This window comes from Halyomorpha halys, unplaced genomic scaffold (genome assembly GCF_000696795.3).
Source record: "Halyomorpha halys isolate HHAL.00 unplaced genomic scaffold, Hhal_1.1 Scaffold17.1, whole genome shotgun sequence".
In the NCBI taxonomy this organism is placed as follows: domain Eukaryota; kingdom Metazoa; phylum Arthropoda; class Insecta; order Hemiptera; family Pentatomidae; genus Halyomorpha; species Halyomorpha halys.
The window spans coordinates 645,236-653,073 of record NW_027112056.1 but is presented as its reverse complement, the minus strand read 5'-3'; the positions used below and the strand labels follow the sequence as shown (position 1 = coordinate 653,073).

Here is a 7,838-nt window from a genome sequence, read left to right as displayed (position 1 = left end):
TAAATTAATGTTTGAAGTACCACCAATGGGTGGTTCCTTCCCAAGATTTTCAAGTGTATATGAAACATACTACATATTTACCTGTTGTATTATTTTGTACAGTTGTAAATTACAAAAAATAAATAATAAAAAAAAAAAATATTCTTCAAAGAATATGTTTAGTTCAAGAATCAGAGAAGTACCTACTGGTTTTTATGAGCTATATGAGGATCAATTTTTATTTATTTTTGTAAAATAAATTGAAATTTTTTTATATATGTAAAGATGCTTACCTTCAGGTTCTAACCTACTCCCACCTTTAAATAATAATTAAATGAGGTTAACTCATGGTTTTAAAGAAAATAACCTCTGAGACTGTTATATGTCATTTATGATTGTACGAGTGTTTCAGTGAACTAAAGACTGATTTATAATATTGTGTCAGATATAGACTTCAAGACTATAAACTTCTTTTGCTATAAACAATTGTTTTATTAATTAATGACAAGTTAAAATTAAATAATTCATTATATCTTTAACTATACATTCCTATAAACAAAATCAGTTTTTATAACCATGTGTTAACCTCACTTAATTGTTATTTTGGACGTGGGATAGGTTAGAGTCTGAAGGTGAGCATCTTTACATAAATTTATTTTATTATTTTATTTTACAAGTATATATTTTTTTCAAATATTAGTGTTACGTGATTCTTTATTTGTATTATGAGCTTGGTGAAAGCTGAGTTCTTGGAACGAAAGTCATGTTTTTGTCTAATTAATTGGATGAATGCTTTGCAACTCTAACCGCGTTTGCACATTTCTTTTACCACTGAGTACGATCTGAAAGATATATTTCGGCTGTGGGCTTTTCCTCTCTTTTTTGTCCGTGGGGGAATCTGTCTGTGCAATTGCGGCTTTATGCTCTAACGACCTGCTCACGACTTTTTTCCGGCCTTTTAACATATGTCAAGCAGTTGAACCGTAATTTTTCCTTTTTTTTGTAAATAAATTACTTCCATGTGACGAAACATGCCCTTTTATGGTTTATTTCTCTTTTACATTTGCTTAACCTTTTAAAAAAAAATTATCGTTCATTTTCTATTCTTATCCACAATAGAGCAGGTTCCACTGATCCTTCGTAAAATCCTCAATGCTCCTTACTTTGTCACAATAAAATCATACATACCGATCTACCTCGAATAAGATACCATTCCTTCCATTATAAACTCCGATTTATGAAAAACTTCATTTCAGAAACCATTGGACGTACAGATGTCTGCCAGTACTCAAATTAAAGCTAGTTAAATTTACTATAAATTAGTTTATAACGTTTATCTTTGTAGGAGTAGTAGTTTTTTTATGATATTTGACAAAATAAACTCACAAAATGTTATATACCTCTAGGCCCATAAGACGTACATATGACTGAAGGCACTCAAAAGAAAGGACATTTAAATTATTTAAAATATTTTATGACTCGTATCTTCGTAGGGATAGTAGTTTTTATAGTATTCGCATATGAATATTAATTTGCCACATACAAATTTGTCCGAACAACCATAAATCTATCTAAATATTGTATGGAACGTACTGAAAGATCAGTAGTTAGTGAATTTATTTTGAAAAATTTATATCTCAAAAACCATTTGACGTAAAGATGTCTATTAGCACTCTAATTAAAGCTAGTTTAATCAGCTATAAAGTAGTTTATAACGTTTATTTTCATAGGAGTAGTAGTTTTCATGAAATTTGTTAAAATAAATTGATTTATAGTTCTTTGGACAAATTTTCATTTGCCAAATTTATATTCATATGTGAATATAATAAAAATACTACCCTTACGAAGTCAACAACTACTTTATAGTAAGTTAAATTTGCTTTATTTTGAGTGTTGGCAGACATATGTGCGTCTTATGTGTCTAGAGATATATTTTTTTCAAAAATCCAACATTTTATACAAACAACTAGAAACTAACATTTTATGAGTTTATTTTGTAAAATATCATGAAAACAACTACTCCTACAAAGATAAACATTATTAACTATTTTATAGTCAATTTAACTAGCTTTAATTTGATTACAGCAGACATCTGTACGTCCAATGGTTTCTGAAATAAAGTTTTTCATAAATTAAACTTATTCTCCGAACAACTATAAATCTATTTATATTATCAAAACTACTACTCCTGCGAAGACTAACTTCATAAACTACTTTATAGTCCATTAAACTAGCTTTAATTGAACTGCTAATACACATTTTTTAGTCGTAATGGTATTTGAGATATAGATTTCTCAAAATAAATTAACTAACTACTGATTTTTCAGTACAATGAGTACAATAATGGGTATATCTTCAATACAATATTTTAGTGAATTTACATTTTGTTATCCACTCTTATCACTTTATTTTATTTATTCCATTCTGTAAAATTATTTACTTTATGTCATTCTGTTTATATTTTCTCTTTTATTTTCTGTAGTTATTGGTTGTTATCTTGTTCTGTTCTTAGCCCTGATGAAGGCTAGAAATTCTAGCCGAAGCGTTGGCACTATTAAATAAGTTACATCAACTTATTTGTGTTTTATTTTGACCGCACCCCAATCATCTTCTCCTTGTCTGACGAATATTCAAGGTCTTTTCCCAAGTCAGAAAAATAACTCTAATTGTGCTCATGGATATCCTGAAACTGAGTGGAATCTTTAAAAAGGTATAATGAAAAAAAATTACAGAAACTGAAATACCTCCTAAAATTGGACTAGGAATTTCTTGAATTCCTTTTCCCTAGTTTGGCAAGTTGTGTAATGTGCAGTTACTGTAACTAGTTGCGTGCTGATCTGTCTTCTCCAGAAAGTTGCTGATTCGGATCTCCTGATTGCATACCCTTCACTCAGATGATCACGACCTCACGGTAATACTATCATTAGATTTGCGAACCTTCTCTATCCCTTTTAATACGGTTCTTTTCGATCCGCTGCTTTTTTATTTTTGATTTAGATCTAAGGATAGAATTTCGAAATACTTTCATAATGACACCAGATACTTCCTATAAATATATAATTAATGAATAGTGTTATAAAGCTAATATTAAACTATTTATAAAATTTATTGTAATTGATGAGTATTGACAAAAGCGTTTTTACTGTTACTTTTTTTTAAATATGAAAATATCGAATAAATACAATTTTAGACATAGAATTTGTTGACCACATAATTAAAAATATAAAGAAGATGGTCAGGGTTGTGGTCAAAAAAAGAGGTTTTCAAATATTTATTGTCGGATGTTTCGCCCCACTTTGGAGGGCTTCATCAGGGCTAAAAAGATACAAAAACAACTAAGAACATTACTACAATTAAGATACAAAAAGCTATACTTTTGATATTAACTGTATTATACTAAAAATAAAATCATTGATTGAGTAATTTCTTACTTTTATGAATCTCAATAATTGATTTTTATTGACCAAATAACTGCCTTTAATTTTTCTACTTACTGACCTCGATTTTATTATATTCAGTTATTAATTATTATATATACAGCTTTTTGCTAATTTTTCAGGATTTCACCGGGAAGGTTACAGGCTGGCCCGATTTTTTCTGTAAAAAAACAAAAAATTAATAACAAAATTAACCATTTTTTGTTAAAAAAATATACATTCTTTTCATGATTATTAGATGCTAATTAATTGGTCTCTTTCTAAATTATAGGAAAAAAATATTTCTAATTCTATTAAATGATTTTTTATTTAAAAAAATAAAATAAAAACATTTTGAGAATTTCAGTGAAGTAGGAAACATTGTAAAAATGTTTACAGCAAAAATAAAATCATATTCGTTTGTAACGTTGTCTGAAACCCTCAAATACCATTTTTAGTTTCTAAAAAGAAATCAATATCAATGATTAGCAACAATATTTCGTTATTGTTATTAGATCAAATTATCTATATTTTGTTAAAAAACAACTACACAAGTTTACGAAAAGATTAATAATAGAATTACGATATTTAATTTCGATACTTACATATTCATTTCAATATATAACATTGTTTGTAATATCAATATCGAAGATTAGCAACGATATTCCGATATTAATTAATAGAAAAAACTATATTTTAGTAAAGAAAACTAGAATTTTTTTTTTTCATAATGAAATATTGTTTTTTTATTCGTCGATTTTTTATGATATTTTACATTGTTGTATTATTGATGTCGCATATTAGCAACAATATAAAAATACAAAGACCAGATAATTTTATGGAAAATTTCAAAATTAAATATCGATATTTTATTCTGATAATCTCATGTTGATTTCGATATTTTGCATTGTTTGTAATATCTATATTGAAGATTAGCAAAGAAAGTTTGATCCAGCAATATTTAAAAAATGGCGGGAAAATCTTCCCTCCCGCCCTCCGTGGTAGCCTTACTTATCTGACTTTTCAAACAGACAGTTATAGCGAGTATGTTCCTCGACGTACGATATGTCACAATCTTACAAGAGGAGATAATAACAAAAATAAAGACAATTCTTCCCGGCTGGACCCAACCCACTAAGACCCCCCCCCCCACCAGAGAGCTACTACTAAGAGGTACTATATCTCTTTTGTCTTTTTAGTCTATATATCTTTCACCTAAAATTGAATAAAGGCGTGAGTTACACTTGGTTTATGATTGTTTAAATACCAATTTTGGAATGGTTTCCCGCGTATTCTAAATCTTGACTGATCTTTCACCATATCTTCAATGAAAATTTTAATTCTATAATTAACCTGATCTTACATCGTTGTTGTAAAATGTTCTTAAGATAAGCTATCAGCTCCTTTACCTGAGCACTGAGCTTATCCATCAGTGTCTCCTTAGCTTTTGATAATGGCTGTTGAGGACAGTCTTTTCAATGTTTTGAGGGCCTTGGCATTGTAAGTATTATTTATTTTTTTCAAATTTATTATTTTGCATTTAAATTATGTAAAAAATAATAAAACAAAATGATTAAAATAAATAATTTAATTTCTATCCATTTTAGTCTCAACACATTTTATTTTTCTTATAAGTCCGACGTTTCGGCCAATCCGGCCATCCTCAGGAACAATCTACTTAATACAATTCTGGAACTAAATGATTTGAAAACTCAACTTCATGCAGGCTATTCTGCCCAGGTCAAAACAATTTATAACTTGTCAATATTCACATTAAAACCAAAATTAAAATCATTTATCACAGACACTATTTGTTAAAACTTTATCACTAAATTTACCAGTCTTAAGAAAGTGTTTAAGATTATAATTTTTAAAAAATGATTTTTTAATCATTAACAATATATAGTGAAAAGTTAATGAAATTTATATAAGTTATATTAGGTTACACTCTAAAGACAATTTTGTCAAGTGTACTATCCTGATATCTATATTAAACAAAAACAAACCGTGTCTTATTTGAATAACCGAAAAATTTACTCGTTTTGGTTCAGAATCGGACAATCGTCCAAATTTATTTATTTGTTGCATTTGATATCTACCATTACATCCTTAAGTTTTTAAGACATAATTTATATAACACCGTGTATTAGTCATCACTGTATTAACTAAAGCCGTAAATGCTTTAGGTTTGTGATCAGCATGAAACCTGCCTTTATTCCTGGCTAAAAAACTTATGAATAATTAATCCGTAAAAAAGGTATTATTCTCCTTAGTCTTAAAAAAAAAAAAATAAATAAAAAAAAAAAAAAGGTTCGGAAATGAAATTAAAATATTCTCATAATGTGATTGTCTTCATGATTTGAAACTTTCGAAATAAAAATTCTTTATTCCCTATTATTTTTTAATTGTAGCAACATAGTCCGGGTGGCGGTCAATAAAGATATCAAAATATTAAAAGAAAAATATTTATTGTTAAACAACGTTTCGGCCCACTTTGCAGGGCTTCATTAGGGCTAAACGAAAAACAAGATACAAACATTGTAAAAATTGACAAAACATAAAAATAAATATACAGAAAAATACGAAAATCAAATAATAATAACAATTTAATGAAGAATACATTTAGGAGGATTAGAAACTAGTTACTAATATATAAATTCTAGTCCTGTAATAAAAATAAATAAACAAAGATATAATAATAATAAATAAAATAAATTCTAGTCCTTCTATATATGTATTCTTCCTTAAATAATTATTATTATATTATTTCAATTTTTTGAGACAAGGTAATTATTTATTAAATAAATCAAAACTTGTATCCTTTTTTGTCTCAACACTTCTTATTTTAATAGTCCAACGTTTCGGCCATTTTAGCCATCCTCAAGGACATCTTCAATTATAAATTCTTCCTCACATTAATATTAGAATTACTTTTGCAGGCTATTCTGCCCAGGTCATTCATTAATTATAAGTTAAAAACCTATTTTTTTTATTTAAAATCACAAATATCTAATTCTTCTTATATTAAAATTATCCACACAAAATCACTACCCTATACACAAACCATTTATATGGTAGATAAACTATTGCTAGGAATATAATTGTCATGTACTTCTTTTATTGTACATTATACTATCTATAATTTGATTGCTGGCACACATCTATAAGTCCTGTATGAAAAATGGTTCCTGAAACATTTTTTTTCAAAATAAATATTTTGAATTAAATAAATATAAATTAATTTTGATGAAAACTACTAATCGTACGAAGATGAACGTTACAATCTACTTTATCTGCACATCTGATGATTTCAGAGATGTAGTATTCCCTAACTAAATTTCCTGACTACTGATTTTTTATTATTATTATGAGAGATAGTTGACCGTGGATGATAAATGATGAGAAGATGGTTCGGGGTGCGTTCAATGAAACACAAATAAGTATGACTAACTTATTTTAATGTGCCGACGTTTCGGCTAGAGTTTCTAGCCTTCTTCTAACTCTAGCCGACTAAACTCTAGCCGAAACGTCGGCACATTAAAATAAGTTAGTCATACTTATTTGTGTTTCATTTACCGCACCCCCAACCATCTTCTCCTCATTTATCATCCACGGTCAACTATCTCTCATAATTATGAATCCTAAAAGAAGGCTATTAGAGCTCATATTTTAGAAAATTTTCTCTTTTATAAATGATTTTCTAGTGTTGGTGATAGTTTTATAGATATAGAACTCCGAATGAAAAATACTTTTTTTTTTAAGGTTTTGAAACAGACAATATTTTTTTATTTCCATTAATTATACTTGGCAGGCTCGTCAGTTTTGACTAGTAATTGTACATAGTTCTTATTAAAGTAATGAAAAATTTGTGGTTAATTTTTAAGAAAAACGGACTTTTTTACCAGTAGGCTGACTTTTACTTTGAAGTGAACCTTCGAAATAAATTTCAACTTTTTCACTATAATTAAAAGAGGTTATAACCTGTAGGATAACTCATTTTAGTTGATTTTAGAGAAAATAATGACGTTAACCCCCCCCCCACCAAAAAAAAAAGATTTGTTAATGTAATTACATCATAATAATATTTTTATGCTACTTTATCTAAATTTTTCATTATAAATGATTCATTTTATAAGCTTTGATTAATGATAAGGCTAATTCAAATGCAAACATTTCAAGCTTGCGAATTAATGATGAACTTTGAGACATTTTTTATTTTCCCTATGGATACGATAAATAAATGTTGCAAAGTATGGGGATTTATAGAGGAGTTATGGGGATTTTACGTTCCTCAGAATTCAGATATTTTTTGAAGTGGAAACAAGATTTTTTATTAATTATTTATTTAATGTAATTTACAACTGTACAAAATAATACAGTAGGTAAATATGTAGTATGTTTCATATACACTTGTAAATCTTGGGAAGGAACCACCCATTGGTG

At 27.8% G+C, this 7,838-nt stretch overlaps 1 protein-coding gene across 10 annotated transcripts in view; it reads left to right on the top strand.

Annotated features, from left to right (window-relative positions):
- The window catches only part of LOC106680323 (oxidation resistance protein 1), an 867,959-nt gene that overhangs the window by 262,263 nt on the left and 597,858 nt on the right, over positions 1 to 7,838 (top strand). The window contains exon 1 of one of the 10 annotated variants that reach the window (XM_067050000.1): positions 4,852 to 4,895. The exons of the other annotated variants lie outside the window; for them this stretch is intronic. The gene's annotated coding sequence lies outside the window, so the exon portion shown is untranslated. Of the gene's footprint in view, positions 1 to 4,851; positions 4,896 to 7,838 lie in introns of those variants that run through there. 10 annotated transcript variants of the gene reach the window in all.